Source organism: Globicephala melas, chromosome 2, assembly GCF_963455315.2.
Source record: "Globicephala melas chromosome 2, mGloMel1.2, whole genome shotgun sequence".
NCBI classification, from domain to species: domain Eukaryota; kingdom Metazoa; phylum Chordata; class Mammalia; order Artiodactyla; family Delphinidae; genus Globicephala; species Globicephala melas.
This window is the reverse complement of record NC_083315.2, coordinates 57,680,357-57,697,080: the sequence shown is the minus strand read 5'-3', so window position 1 is coordinate 57,697,080 and position 16,724 is coordinate 57,680,357. Positions and strand designations below refer to the sequence as shown.

The window sequence follows — 16,724 nt, the reverse complement described above, 5'->3', positions numbered from 1 at the left end:
TGAGTTAATTTTTGTGTATGCTATAAGTTAGTAGTTTCATTCTTTTGCATGAGACTATCCAGTTTTCCCAATACCATTTAGTGAAGAGACTGTCCTTTCCCATTGTATATTCTTGCCTTCTTTGTCATAGATTAACTTACCATATAGGCATGGGTTTATTTCTTGGCTGTCTATTCTGTTCCATTGTTGTATGTGTCTGTTTTTATGCCGATACAGTACAGTTTTGATTACTATAGCATTGTAATAGAATTTAAAATTGGGGAATGTGATGCCTCCAGCTTTGTTCTTTCTCAGCGTTGCTTTGGCTATTCAGAGTCTTTTGTAGTTCCATACAGATTTTAGGGTGATTGGTTCTATTTCTGTGAAAAATGCCATTGGGGTTTTGATAGGGCTTGTCACATATAGCCTTTATTATGCTGAGAAACGTTTCATCTACATCCACTCTGTGGAGAGTTTTTATCATAAATAGATATTGAATTTACCACCGTGTTCTTAGTTTCTTTACCATAGAGTTCTTCATTTCTTCTTGTGGAATCAGGCTTCAGTCTGGGATCATTTACCTTTAGCCTGAAGAAATTTCTTTGTTGTTTTTTTGGAGAGTGGGTCTATTAGCCACAAATACTCTCAGCTTTCATTTTAAAGTGTCTCTATTTTGTGTCATTCCTTGAAGAATATTTTTCTTAGGTACAGAATTCTATGATAGAAGAATTTTTGTTTTTTCTTCAGCACTTGAAAGAGGTCCTTATTCTTCTCTTCTGACTTATTTTGTGATGAGAAATTAGCCATTGTTTTTTTTTTTAAACAACATCACCCTATTTCCTGCACCCCCCAGCTCCTGGCAACTATTGTTTCACTTCCTGCCTCCATGACTTTGACTTTTCCAGATTCCACAAGTAAGATGATGCAGTACTTGCCTTTGTGTGTCTGGCTCTGTCTACCCAGTGCTATGTCCTCCAAGTTCATCCACGTTATCACAAATGACAGGATCTCCTTCTTCCCTAAAGCTTAATAACATTCCATTGTTATACACCACACCAGCTCCAACCATTCATTTGTTGATGGACACCTAGATTGACTCCATATCTTGGGTATCATGAATAACGCTGCAGTAAACATGGGAGTGCAGATATCTCCTCAAGATTTGATATCATTTCCTTTGGATGCATATCTAGATGGGGGACCACTGGATCACATAGCAGTTCCAATTCCGGTCTTCTGAGGAACCACCATACTGTTTTCCATAATGGCTGTAGCAGTCTACATTCTTATCAACAGTACACAAAGGCTCCTTCTCTCCACATCCTCACCAACATTTGTTATTTTTTGTCTTTTTGATAATAGTAATTCCAACATGTGTGAGGTGATATCTTACTGTGGTTTTAGTCTGCACCTCCCTACTGATCATTGATGTTGAGCATCATCCCGTATATTCATTGGCCATTTGTATGTCTTCCTTTGAGAAATGTCTATTCAGGTCCTTTGCCCATTTTTAAAATCAGGTCCTTTATTTACAAAATAAGTTATCACTCAGAACCTTAATTCATTGGCCGTGTTAACAGGTTTAAGACATTTCAATTTACTAAAGATAAATCATTCAATCTTTAAATAAAGAACTATAAGGTGTTTGGGAAAAACCAAAAAAACCAAAATAAGATCAGGTCATCTATCTTCTTGCTATAGAGTTGTTTGAGTCTCTCATATATTCTGAATATATTCTGAACTCCTTACTAAATGTATGATTTGCAGACATCCTCTCCTGTGCCATAGGCTGCCTCTTTAGTCTGCTGAGTGTCTTTGCCATGCAGAAGATTTTAGTTTGATGCAGTCTCATCTGTTTATTTTTGCTTTTGTTGCCTGTGCTCCTGGGGGTCATATTCAGAACGTCCCAGGCCAATGTCAAGAAACTTTCTTCCTGTGCTTTCCTCTAGTAGTTCTACAGTTTTAGGTCCTATGTTTAGGTCTGTAATCCATCCTGAGTTGACATTTGTATGTGGTGTGAAACAACGTTCCAACCCCACTCTTCTGCACACAGACATTCAGCCTTCCCAACACCATTTATTGAAAAGACCATCTTATCTCTGTTGTGCACCCCTGTCAAAGATCAACTTACTGTAAATGTGAGAATTTATTTCTGGGCTTTGTATCCTATTCCATTGGTCTCTATGTCTGTCCTATGCCAGTACTACACTGCCTTGATTACCATAGCTTTATAGTATATTTTGAAATCAGACAGTGTGATGCTTCCAGCTTTGTCCTTTCTCAAGATTGCTTTGGCTATTCAGGGTTTTTTTTGTGGTTCCATAGGAACTTTAGGATTTTTTTTTTCTATTTTTTGTGGAAAATGCCATGGAATTTTGATAGAGGTTGTTTTGAATCGTATATCTTTTTTGGGTAATATGGAAATATTCTTCCAATCCATGAAGATGGAACATCTTTCCAATTATTTGTGTCATCTTCAATTTCTTTCATCAGTGTTTTATGACTTTCACTGTACATTCACCTCCTTGGTTAACTTTATTCCTAAGTATTTATTTTTTGTAAATGGGATAGTTTTCTTAATTCCTCTTTATTTTAGATAGTTCGTTGTTAGTGTATAGAAATGCAACTGTTTTTTGTATATTTATTTTGTATCTTGCAGCTTTACTGAATTCATTGATTAGTTCTATAGTTTTTTTGGTGGCGTCTTCAGGGTGTTCTATATGTGATGTCATATATCTGCAAACAGAGAATTTTGTTTCTTCCCTCCTGATTTGGATGCCTTTTATATCTTTTTCTTGCCTAATTACTCAGACTAGGGCTTTCACTACTATGTTGTCTTGTTCCTGATCCTAGAGAAAAAGCTTTCAGCTTTTCACTGTTGGATATGGTGTTAGCTGTGACCTTGTCATATAAGGCCTTTATTATGTTGAGGTACATTCCATCTATACCTAATTTGTTGAGAGTTTTTAATCATGAAAGGATCTTGAATTTTGTCAAATGCTTTTTCTGTAACTATTGAAATGATGGTAGGATTTTAATCCGTCCTTTTGAAACTGCACTCCTTCTTGGGTGGGACTCGAACCCACCCGCACCTCAGAGTGGGGCTTGAACACACAATCCCTGGCTTAGGAGGGGACTTGAACCCACTGTCTTTTGATTAGAACTGCTCACTTGGTGTCAATACTTACTGAAGCTCAGGTTCTTTTGTCTCATTACAGAGACAATTCAGCGTGAGGCAAAGAGTGAGTTTACTAGCATAGGACACTGGTGAGAGATACAAGGAGCCCGGCAAGGGAGCAAAGCCCCAAGAACAAAGTGGGATACATTTTTATAATCAAAGAAAAAGTGGAAAGGGGAGAAGACTACCTACTTCCTCATTCTTTGGCAGACATCAAGACTTACATCATTAGTTCCTCCTTCGGCCCTACATGGTTTAACCAGGACTGTCATGGTGCTATTTAAATCATATATATATTAGCAAAAGGGTGGTGACATATATTAAAATATGGTAATTTATGTTAGGTTTCAGAATAATGTCCCCTTTCACCTAATTTCTTTCCCCTGTCAACTATATTTCTGTCTTGGCTACATGTAAAAATGCTACTCTTCAAGGACTATTAACTCTCTGACTTCACAAGATTGAGACCCTGTATCTATTGTCTTGTATTTTAACTGTCAGGTTAGTGGCTTGAGTGTGTTGGCACTTGGACGCACTTGGTCTTCCTTCAAGGTAGTGTAGATTGTTGCTAGGTTACTGGATTCTTTTCTTGAGTGGTCATTAGCTTACAACAGTCTCCAAACCTCCCTTAAAATTCCCTTTCTGTCTTTAATCCCCTAGTGGGATTTCTAAACTGACTCTTTAATTATCCTACTCTATCCCTATCACTTTTGTTAATATAGTGAATCACATTGATTGATTTGCACATGTTGAACCGCTTGCATCCCAGGAATAAATCCCACTTGATCATGGTGTATGGTGACTTTTAATGTGCTGTTGAATTGTTTTGCTAGTGTTTTGTCGAGGATTTTTACATCTATTTCATCAGGGATATTGACCTGTAATGTAAAATTTTTTTCTTGATAAATCTCAATAAATGTTAGTCAGTTTTTCTAGTCTTTTCAAAGAATCAACTTTTGGCCTTGTTAATTCTCTCAGTTGTATGTTTGCTTTCCATTTTATTGTTTTTGCTTTTTATTTCCTTATTTAAACTTTCTTTGATTTTATTTTCTTCTTATTTTTAGTTGGATGTTTAGCTTATCATTTGTAAGCAATTTTTCCCCTTAACATATGCATTTAAGGTTGTAAATTTTCCTCTAAATGTGGCTTCAGTTTCATCCACATGTTTTAATGTATAATATTTACAAAGTTGAGTTAAAATATGTTTTAAATTTCTTCACTGACCCATTTAAAATTTCTAGTTTATTCTCACTGTGGTCAGAGAACTTACTCTGTATGATTTTAATCATTTAAACGTTTCTGAGACTTGCTTTTCAATAATGATATGTTTTTTATAAATGTCCTGTGTATGCTTAAAAAAAAGTATATTTAGCAGTTGTTAGGAGCATTGTTTTGTATATTTGATCAAGTTTGTTTATTATGTAATTCAAACGTATATCGTTGTTCTAACTTTTTACCTAGATGAAATATCTGCCAGTTACTTTTCCAGCAACAAGAAAAGTGGGTTTATTTGGGATCAGCAGAGAATTTCAGTTTGGGGTCTGCAACCATGGTGAGCTACGTGCAAGTCCCCACACAACAAAGGAAGGAGAACACTTTTATAGAGGAGAGAAACAAGTTGGAAAGGCTATAGTAAACAGAGTCTGTGACTTTTTCATTGGCTGAGTTCCTAAGAGGAGAGAGGAGAAGTCGTCTTCCTGTTTACTCTGTCTCATCTGTTTCATATTTATTTTCTCTCCTTTGCCTTCTTTGGGATTTTTTTTTTTTTTCAGTTTTCCCCTCTGCTAGTTTGAACTTAAACAGTTTCTATTCTACTGGTAGTTACCTTATTAAGTACAACATACATTCTTAACTTAGCAAAGTCTAATGTTATTCAATACTTTTGCTGTCATCCCAGAAAATAAAAGGACATTAGGACACATTTAACGTACTCCTTCCTAACTTTGATGCTTTTGTTTTCAGGTATTTAATACTACATGCATATTAATTAAACCCAAAGGACATTTCCACTTTTTATATAGTGTTTATTTAGATTTACCACCATATTCACAGCTTTCTTTGCCCTTAATTCCTTCTTACATCTATATCGTTAGCTAGAATCATTTTCCTTCCTTGTATTCATTCTTCAGTACTTTCCATTCATACTTTAATGCAGTTTTTTTAGTGGAACTTTTTTCATGTTTGGTTTATCCAAAAAGTGTTTACATTTTAAAAAATAAATCTGCTATGAACATTTGTTTACAAATCTTCTAGTGGACATATGTTTTCATTTCTTTTAGGTAGATTCTTAGGAGGAGGATTGCTGGGTTGTATGATAAGCACATGTTTAAATTTTTAAGAAACTGCCACACTTTTCCAAAGTGGCTGTACCATTTTACATTTCCACCAGTTTTGTATGAGGCTTCCAGTTTCTCTACATCCTTGCCAAAACTATATTGTCAGTATTTTTTATTATAGCCAAGCCATTCTAGTAGGTATGTAGTAGTATCTCACTGAGGTTTTTTTAAAAAATTATTTTATTTTTTATTTATTTATTTTTGGCTGCATTGGGTCTTTGTTGCTGCGTGCGGGCTTTCTCTAGTTGCAGCGAGCAGAGGCTACTCTTCGTTGTGGTGCGCAGGCTTCTCAATTCAGTGGCTTCTCTTGTTGCAGAGCTCAGGCTCTAGGCATGCGGGCTCAGTAGTTGTGGCTTGTGGGCTCTAGAGCCCAGGCTCAGTAGTTGTGGCACATGGGCTTAGTTGCTCTGCGGCATGTGGGATCTTCCCAGACCAGGGATTGAACCAGTGTTCCCTGCATTGGCAGGCAGATTCTTAACCATTGTGCCACCAGGGAAGTCCTCTCATTGAGGTTTTAATTTCAATTTCCCTAAGTTGAAAAAGTGGTTGCCCATTTTTTGATTGGGTTGTCTTCCTTCTATTTCATTTGTAAGAGTTATTTATATCATCTGGATACAAGTCTCTAATCAGATATATGATTTGTAAATATGTTCTCCCATTCTGTGGCTTGCCTTTTCATTTTCTTAATTTTTTTTAATTGAAAAAGTTTTAAATTTTGATAAAGTCTACTTTGTCAATTTTTTCTTTTATGAATTGTGCTCTTGCTGTCATATCTAAGAAATCTTTGTCTAACCCAAAGTCACAAAGATTTTCTTCTAGAAGTTTTATAGTTTTAGCTCTTACATTTAGGTCTGTGATATATTTTGAGTTAATTTTTCTGTATGCTTTAAGGTAAAGGTATAAGTCTGTTTTCTGCACGTGGATATTCAAATATCCCAGTACCATTTGTTGAAAAGACTATCTTTTCCTCACTGAATTACCTTGGTTCTTTTGTCAAAATAATATAAGGCTTTATTTTCAGTGCACAGTTCTTGATCTGTAGATTCAACACATTCCCTATCAGTATCCCAACAGCATTTTAAAAATAGCAATTGTCAAGCTAATTCTAGAATGTATATAGAAAGGCAAAGGACCTAGAATAGCCAAAACAGTTTAGAAAAAGAAGAACAAAGCTAGAGGACTTACACTACCTGATTTCAAATTTTGCTGTTGTAGTAATAAGGGAGTATGCTTATTTCCAGGAAGAAAAGAGAAATGCCAACTTTAGGCCACTGTCTTTATTTTTGAATTCTTTTCCATTATGTTTTATTACAAGATAGTGAATATTGTTTATGTATTTTATATATAGTAGTTTGTGTCTGCTAATCCCAAACTCTTAATTTACCCCCCCCCAACCTCTTTGGTAACCATAAGTTTGTTTTCTATGTCTGTGAGTCTGTTTCTGTTTTGTAAATAAGTTCATTTGTATCATTTTTTAGATTCCACATATAAGTGATATCACATGATATTTGTCTTTCTCTGACTTACTTCACTTAGTGTGATAATCTCTAAGTCCATCCATGTTGCTGAAAATGGCATTGTTTCATTCTTTTTTATGGCTGAATGGTATTCCATTGTGTTTATGTACCACATCTTCTTTATCCATTCATCTGTCATGGGACATTTAGGACATTTACTTATTCCATAAATAGGACATTTATTTATTTCATAAATAGTGCTGCTATGAACATTGGGGTGCATGTATCTTTTCAGATTATGGTTTCCTCTGGTTATATGGCCAGCAGTGGGATTGCTGGAACATATGGTAACTCTGTTTTTAGTTTTTGAGGAACCTCCATTCTGTTTTCCATAGTGACTGCACCAATTTACATTCTTACCAGCAGTGGAGGAGGGTCCCCTGTTCTCCACACCCTCTCCAGCATTTATTATTTGTAGACTTTTTAATGATAGCCATTCTGACTGGTGTTAGGTGATGTCTCATTGTAGTTTTGATTTGCATATCTCTAATAATTGGCGATGTTGAGCATCTTTTCATGTGCCTTTTCGCCATCTGTATGTCTTCTTTGTAGAAATATCTGTTTAGGTCTTCTGCACATTTTTTGATTGGGTTGTTTTTTTGATATTGAGTTGATTGAGCTTTTTGTATATTTTGGAAATTAATAGACCACTATCTTTAAAGCAGAAGTTTCTCTGTTTAATTTCTTGTTATCAGGACTGTAATCTATTTTGGATATTGCAAAGGCATAACCATCATAGGCACTGAAAAATTTCAGAAAGTTTTCTGGTTGATGGGTTTTTATCTTTTTGAGATAAGACTAGTGGCAGCTAACATTCTTTTCTTGTGTTTGGGAGGTGAACCAGAAGAACCTGTAGAACCTGTAAGAATGAGATTTAAAGGTGTGTCACTGGCCAGTACATTCTTTTGTGCAGTTCCAGTTCATTCCATACAGAATTATTTTTTAGGGTTTATGAAACACACACTTCTATTCAGCTTATGTGTAAGAAGATGAAGTTTGAGGTGTTGATAATTTTTCTGTCTTATTTACATAAATTAAAATGGAATATGGGAAGATTGATATGCTCTTTTAAGAAATCCCCTTGATAATTATGAAAAAGCTTGTCATTTTTTAGTAAAACATAAGGAATTACAAGTCAGTCTAGCAGTCAACTATCAGCAATAAATTCATAACAAAATATTTGTTAAACATCTACTGTTAATAAGGCAGTAGGCCAGATTTAGCCTAGAGGGATAAAGATAAATAAGACACTATTCCCGTTTCAGGAAACCTATAGTCTAGTAAGGAAATAAAGCATATTCATATAGAGACTAAAGAGAAATCCAGGGTAGCAAATTAAGAAAGTTATTGAGTTTCTCCTTTTTATCTTTTCTCTAGGTGATTAATTCTCCATTTTTCTTCCAGTGAATTCCTTAGAGTTTTATTCCCTTCATCAATCTGGTAGTACCCTGTGGATATGTTCTAGTTTATACAGCACAGACTACCATAGACATTCAAATTGTAGACTAATATGATGGTTCTCAAAGCGCCAAACTAGCACCATACCATCATCTGGGAACTTGTTATAAATGCAAAATTTCAGACCCCACACCGGATCTACTGAATTAGAAACTCTGAGGGTAGGGCCTAGCAGTCTATTCTTCAACAGACCTTCCAGATAATTCTGATGCTTGCTGATTTATCCCTTCACCTGTTGACGGACATTTGGGTTTTTCCAGTTTGGGGCTGTTATGAATAATGCTACTGTGAATACTCATGTACACATCACTCTGCAGATGTGCTTTTTACTCCTCTTGGGTAAATATGAGAGAGTGGAATTTCTGGGTCATATGGTTGGTTTATTAGTTATCTATTGCTGCAAACAAATACTCAGAGGCTAAAAACAACAAAAATTTATCCTCTCACAATTTCTTTAGGTCAGGAATCCAGGAATGACTTAGCCAGATAGTTCTGGCTCAGGGTCGGTCAAGGTGTCAGTCAGGACTTGTGCTCATCTCAAGGATGACTGGGGGAAAATCCACTTCCAAGCTCACACATGTGGCTATTGTCAGGCCTCAGTTCCTTGTCATGTGAGCCTCTTTATCAGGTCTGCCTCATGACATGGCAGCTGGATTCCCCCAGAGTAAAGAAATCTAAAAGAGGGAAAAAGAGACATCTAAGACAAAAGCCACAATCTTTATAATCTAGTCTTGAAAGCAGCACGTCATTACTTCTGCAGTATCTGTTCTGTAGAAGTAAGTCAGTAAGTCCGGCCCACCCTGAAGGGGAGAAGGTTATACAAGAGCGTGAGTATCAGGAAGTGGTGTTCATTGGGATGCACCTTAAAGGCTTTCCACCACAGTAGATGTCTGCTCAACTTTCTAAGAAATTGTCACACTGTTTCCCAAAGTCTTTATACCACTTTACACTCCCACTAGTGATGATGAGAGTTACAGTTGTTCCACATCCTTGCTGACACCTGATATGGACAGACAGCCTTTTTAATTTTAGGCATTCTAATAGGGATGTAGATTTTTATTGTGCTTTTATGTTGCCTTTGGTGATTAATTATGTTGAGCGTGTGCTTATTATTTTCATATGTCTTTGGTAAAATGACTTCACATTTTTTTTGCCCATCTTTTAATTGAGCTGTCTTATTATTGAGTTGGAAGAGTTCATTTATATATATATATAAACATATATAAAAACATAAAATATATAAATATAAAATGCAAATCCTTTGTCAGATACATTTATAGGAAATATCTTCTCCCACTTTGTGGCTTGCCTTTTCATTGTCTTAATGGTGTCTTTCAAAGAGCAAAAGTTTTGGGACTTCCCTGGTTAAAACTCCATGCTGCCAATGCAGGGGACATGGGTTCAATCCCTGGTCAAAGAACTCAGATCCCGCATGCCACGCAGTGTGGCCAAAAACGAGCAACAACAACAAAGAGCAAAAGTTTTTATTTGCTCAAGTCTAATTTATCCATTTTTTTTTCTTTTATGGTTCATACTTTTTATGTTCTAAGAAATCTGCTTTCTCCAAAGTTGCAAAGATTTTTGGAGATTTTCTTTTTATTAGTGTGAACTGATGGAGGATTGGGAACCTCTCAATAATGTTATAGCAAAATACTATAACAACTAACTATTTTTATAATTTATGTATGTGTAACATGTAGAAACTGCTTTGTATGGCTATACATTTGCTGTTGAACTTTTCATGTTTCTCATCAACTAGACTATATGCTTCTTAAGAGTAGGAAATGATTTAACTCTTTTGCGATTCTTTTGTTGTCTGCTACAGAGTAGGGACTCAGTAAGTATTTGTTGGTTTGAATTCTGTATTTTGAATTTAAATAGAAGTGGGATATTTATGTGTAAGAGTTCAAAAGTGGAGCTCATAAGAATGATTAGGGCTGTAAATAAAAATGAGAGTTTTTTTCCATAGAGGAGTAATTGAAGCCATGGGAATGGACTAGATCTCCAAAGGAGAGAGTGTACAGAGTTGAACCTTGGAGCATAGCACCTTTAAGCTATAATCAACAAGGATGCTTTATTTGATCTGTTGTTAAGAGGAAGGATGAATTTGGTTCAGTTATTTGCGTTTTTTCTGACATCTCTGCTTGTACTATATCTATGCCATTGAATATTAAAATAATATTTTCAGGGCTTCTCTGGTGGTGCAGTGGTTGAGAGTACGCTTGCCGATGCAGGGGACACGGGTTCATGCCCCGGTCCGGGAGGATCCCACGTGCCGCGGAGCAGCTAGGCCCGTGAGCCATGGCCGCTGAGCCTGCGCGTCCGGAGCCTGTGCTCCACAACGGGAGAGGCCACAACAGTGAGAGGCCCACATACCAAAAAAAAAAAAAATTAATAATATTTTCAGTTCGAATAGTAAGAGTAAAATCTTTCAGTAGTCAAAAATTCATCCAGTTCAAGTACTGAGTTATGAGGAAGCTTTAATTTGGCCTTAAGGCCAAATTTTAACAATGTTTTCAACTAATTATATCTAATTGGTAATAGTATTTATTTATTTATTTATTTGTGGCTGCATTGGGTCTTTGTTGCTGCACGCGGGCTTTCTCTAGTTGCGGCGAGCAGGGGCTACTCTTCGTTGCAGTGCGGGGGCTTCTCATTGCAGTGGCTTCTCCTGTTGCGGAGCACGGGCTCTAGGCATGCGGGCTCAGAAGTTGTGGCACACAGGCTTAGTTGCTCCGTGGCATGTGGGATCTTACTGGACCAGGTCTCGAACCCGTGTCCCCTGCATTGGCAAGTGGAAGGGAAGTCCCGGTAATGCTATTCAATTCAGAATGCTGCTTTTGCATTGTACATTGTTTTAAGTTACAAGCCCAGCGCTTCTTAATGTACAGTCTGGGTATTTGGATGCTATTCTCTCTCTTTACATGTTTCATCCTTGAGGTGTTTTGGTTTTTTTTTTTTTTTTTTTTTGGTTGCATTGGGTTTTTGTTGCCGCATGAAATTTTTAGAGCAATTTTAGGTTAACAGCAAAATTGAGCAGAAAATACATGGAGTTCCTATATGTTTCCTGCTTCTATACATGCACAGCCTCCCCAGCTATAAACATCAGATTGACACATCATTATTACCCAGAATCCATGGTTTATATTAGGGTCCACTCTTGGTGGTGTACATTCTCTCAGTTTTGACAAATGTATAATGACATGTATCTACCATTATAATATGCTGTAGAATAGTTTCATTGCCCGAAAAGTCCTCTGTGCTCTGCCTATTCATCCCTCCCTCCCCTGTAACTGCTGGCAAGTACTGATCTTCATACTGTCTCCATAGTTTTGCCTTTTCCAGAATGTCATATAGTTGGAATCATACATCGTGTAGCCTTTTCAGGTTGGCTTCTTTCACTTAGTAATATGCACTTAGGGATCCTCTATGTCTTTTCATGGCTTGTTATTGCATTTCTTTTTAGCACTGAATAATATTCCATTGTCTGGATGTACCACAGTTTAATTACCTGTTTTTCTACTGAAAGACATCTTGCTTGCTTCAGAGTTTTGACAGTTATAAATAAAGCTACTATAAACATTAATGTACAGGTTTTTGTGTGGACTTAAGTTTTCAACTCCTTTGGGTAAATACCAAGGGATGCGATTACTGGATCTTATGGTAAGAGTTATGTTTAGTTTTGTAAGAAACTGCCAAATTGTCATGCAAGTGGATGCACCCTTTTACCTTCCCAGCAATGAATAAGAGTTCCTGGGACTTCCCTGGTGGTCCAGTGGTTATAACTCCATGCTTCCACTGCATGGGGCACAGGTTCAATCCCTAGTCCAGGAAGTTCTTCTGCATGCTGTGCAGTGTGGCAAAAAAAAAAAAAAAGAGTTACTGACATTCCACTTCCTCACTAGCATTTGGTATTGTCACTGTTTTGGATTTTTGCCCTTCTAATAGGTGTGTAGTTGTATCTCGTTGTTTTAATTTGCAGTTCCCTGATTACATATGATGTTGAGAATCTTATGCTTATTTGCCATCTGTATATTTTGTCTGGAGAGATGTATGTTAAAGCCTTTTGCCCACTTTTCAATTGGTTTGATCATTTTCTTATATGAATTTTAAGAGGTCTATGTATATTTTGGATAACAATCCTCTATCAGGTATGTCTTTTGCAAATGCTTTTTCCCAGTCTGTGGCTTGTGTTCTCATTTTCTTGACAGTGCCTTTTGTAGAGCAGAGTTTTCATTTCCAGCTTTATCAAGGCATTATTGACAAATAAAATTGTAATATACTTAAAGTATACAATGTGATGATTTGATATATGTGTGCATTGTGAAAGGATTTTCAAAATCGAGTTAACACATCCATTACCTCATATCATATTTACATTTTCTTGAAATGAGAACCCTTAAGTTCTACTCTCTTAGCAAATTTAAGTTATACAATACTGTATTATCAACTATAGTTGCTTTGTTATACATTAGCTCCTCAGACCTTGTTATCTTACAACTGAAAGTTTATACCCATTTACCATCTTTCCTCATTTCCCCTACCCCCAGCTCCTGGCAACCGTCGTTCTATTCTCTGTTTCTATGAGTTTGAGTTTTTAATTAAAAAAAACTTATTTTTAGACTCTACATATAAGTGATACCATGCAGTATTGGTCTTTCTCTGTCTGGCATATTTTACTTAGCATAATGCCCTCCAGGTTCATCCGTGTTGTTGCTAATGGCAAGATTTCCTTCTTCCTTTTTTTTTTTAATTGGAGTATAGTTGCTTTACAATATTGTTAGTTTATACTGTACAGCAAAGTGAATCAGCTATATGTGTACATATATCCCCTCTTTTTTGGATTTCCTTCTCATTTAGGTCACCACAGAGCACTGAGTAGAGTTCCCTGTGCTATACAGTAGGTTCTCATTAGTTATCTATTTTATACATAGTATCAGTAGTGTATATATGTCAATCCCAATCTCCCAATTCATCACACCACCATCACCTGCCCCGCCCCACCCCTGCTTTCCCCCTTGGTATCCATATGTTTGTTCTCTACGTGTGTCTTTATTTCTGCTTCATAAATAAGATCATCTATACTAATTTTTTCAGATTCCATATATATGTGTTAATATACAATATTTGTTTTTCTCTTTCTGACTTACTTCACTCTGTATGACAGTCTCTCGGTCCATCCATGTCTCTACAAATGACCCAATTTCGTTCCCTTTTATAGCTGAGTAATATTCCATTGTATATATGTACCACATCTTCTTTAGACATTCCTCTATTGATGGAATTTAGGTTGCTTCCATGTCCTGGCTATTGTGAATAGTGCTGCAGTGAACATTGGGGTGCATGTGTCTTTTTTTTTTTTTTTTTTTTTTTGCGGTATGCGGGCCTGTCACTGCCGTGGCCTCTCCCGCCACAGAGCACAGGCTCCGGACACGCAGGCCCAGCGGCCGTGGCCCATGGGCCCAGCCGCTCCGTGGCACGCGGGATCCCCCCAGACTAGGGCACGAACCTGCGTCCCCTGCATCGGCAGCCGGACTCCCAACCACTGCGCCACCAGGGAAGCCCTGCATGTGTCTTTCTGAATTATGTTTTTTTCTGGGTATATGCCCAATAGTGGGATTGCTGGGTCATATGGTAGTTCTATTTTTAGTTTTTTAAGGAACCTCCATACTGTTCTCCATAGTGGCTGTATCAGTTTACATTCCCACCAACAGTGCATGAGGCTTCCCTTTTCTTCACACCCTCTCCAACATTTATTGTTTGTAGAATTTTTGATGGTGGCCATTCTGACCACTGTGAGGTGATACCTCACTGTAGTTTTGATTTGCATTTCTCTGATAATTAGTGATGTTGAACATATTTTCATGTGTTTGTTGGCCATCTGTATGTCTCCTTTGGAGAAATGTCTATTTAGGTCTTCCGCCCATTTTTGGATTGGGTTGTTTATTTTTTTGATATTGAGCGCATGAGCTATTTGTATATTTTGGAGATTAGTCCTTTGTCAGTTGCTTCATTTGCAAATATTTTCTCCCATTCTGAGGGTTGTCTTTTTCTCTTGTTTATGCTTTCCTTTGATGTGCAAAAGCTTTTTAGTTTAAAAAGCTTTGTTTATTTTTTATTTTTTGTGTTTATTTTTGTTTTCATTACTCTAGGAGGCAGATCCAAAAAAATATTGCTGTGATTTATGTCATAGAATGTCCTGCCTATGTTTTCCTGTAGGAGTTTTATAGTGTCCAGTCTTGCATTTAGGTCTTTTATCCATTTTGAGTTTATTTTTGTTATGGTTTTAGAGAATATCATATAATATCACTTATATGAGGAATCTAAAAAAATGATACAGATGAACTTATTTACAAAACAGAAATAGACTCACAGATACAGAAGAAATTGTTACCAAAGGGGAAAAGGGGGAGGGATAAATTTGGAATTTGGGATTAACAAATACAGACTACTATATATAAAATAGATAAATAACAGGGACCTACTATATAGCACAGGGAACTATATTCAGTATCTTTTAATAACCTATAATGGAAAAAAATCTGAAAAAGAACAGATACATATATGTGTAACTGAGTCACTTCGCTGTATACCTGAAACATTGTAAATCAACTATACTTCAATAAAAAAATCAAAGTTAAAAAGATAGTGATTATTACTGATATGCTGAATTCGGTATAGCTCTAGATTTGAGTAGGAGTTAGAAAGAGCTTGGAAAGGATGTCTAAGAAAATGAAAGAAGACTACATGTAATAAATAGTATGATTAGGAAGCTGAATATCTGAGGGCTGGGGCTGCAGGCCACAAGGCTAGGGCTGTTGCTGTGCAGGGTGGGCACCAGGCCGGTGTCATCAGGAGGAACATTCTTGGGATTCTCCTGTGCCCAGATGAGGACTCATCCAGGTATGCCCTATGTACCTAGGAAAAGCTGCCCTGTCCCTGCCCTCCACTTTGCCCAGGAGGGTCGGTGAGTATGGGCATTGCAATATGCTCTGGAACTGCCCCCTGAGCCTCTGAATCAGGCCCTGGTTGCGTACCCGCTCTGGTTAGCACTCTGTCCTCATGAAAGCCCCAGGGCTGGCTCCCCCCGCACTCCTGTATTATACACTTGATTGTAGACATGCAGTAACTTCCTATGCCTCCTTGGGCTAGTGCTGGGCCAACCCAAGACTGAAACCCAGGTGTCTAGGATCCTAAAGGAAAGCATAACTAATCATCACAGTTTGCATGTTCCTCCCAAGTGTTGGCCGAGAGACCCAGTAGGTGTGGCAGCTCTTAAGCCAAAGCAACTGCCACAGAAACAGAAGACGACACCTTTCTCTAGTGGCTTCTGCTTCTCATTCCTATTGCTATCTTTGGCCCAAGGACATGGCAGGTCCAACGTCAGAAGTGGAAGCTGAAGTTGATCACAGAGCTAGTCTAGAGTGGTGGCCAAGCCCATCTCACTGCCAACAGACCCAGTGGAACTGAAAAATCTGGAGTACAGGCCAGTGAAGGTCAGGAGGCACTTTGACCACTCCAAGTTGCTGTCATGATGTTTTGGACCATGGTGAACCCTGCCCAGGAGGCTGGCCTACTGGCTCTCTTTGTTCTGTGGTGCTACCTTTTTACTGTGCTGACCTAGGAATTAACCATCCTGCTAAACAGACAGTTTGTGCCCAAGAAGAAAGTGAATCCTGAAACATGGTGTAAAGGGCAGATTGAGGGAGAAGTGGACCTAGTCGTGATGGTGAGGCTGACAGAAACCAGGAAGCCCTTTGTCTCTGAGAATAATCCAGACAGGAACCACTGGCATTACCACGACCTGGAGACCACGTCCAGGCTCCCAGGTGCAGACCCCATTTTCACTGATGCTGACTTCCAGAGCACAGTTCTTAAAAGACCTATTGGAGGGCAAACTAGAGTCACTCTGAGGAATGAGCACTTGCAGTACATCATTCACCTGGTACAGACTCTGTGCAGCCACGTCATACCTGTGGTTTAAGAAATTCCTACCTTGGACTCCTGGTATGTGAAGAGATTAGCTGATGAGCCCTGTCCCTGAATAATTAGGAAGTCACGGAGTAAACATTTCAAGAGATTTGGTTTTATGCTGGATCATGTGCTATCGGTATAAATAAATCTCTACACTACAAAAAAAAGCAGCTGAATATTTGAGATGTTATGATAAAGCACATTATTTTTCAGTCGTCTCGCCCGCCCCCCAAAAAGAAGGAAACTGTAAACTCTAAAACTGTGCAAAGAAACCAAGATACA

The 16,724-nt window shown here is 37.7% G+C and overlaps 1 protein-coding gene and 1 pseudogene across 10 annotated transcripts in view; both read left to right on the top strand.

Annotated features, from left to right (window-relative positions):
* Nucleotides 1-16,724, top strand: part of NRG4 (neuregulin 4) — a 133,756-nt gene that overhangs the window by 20,457 nt on the left and 96,575 nt on the right. The gene's annotated exons all lie outside the window — the stretch shown is intronic.
* Nucleotides 15,356-16,483, top strand: LOC115862922 (surfeit locus protein 1-like; annotated as a pseudogene).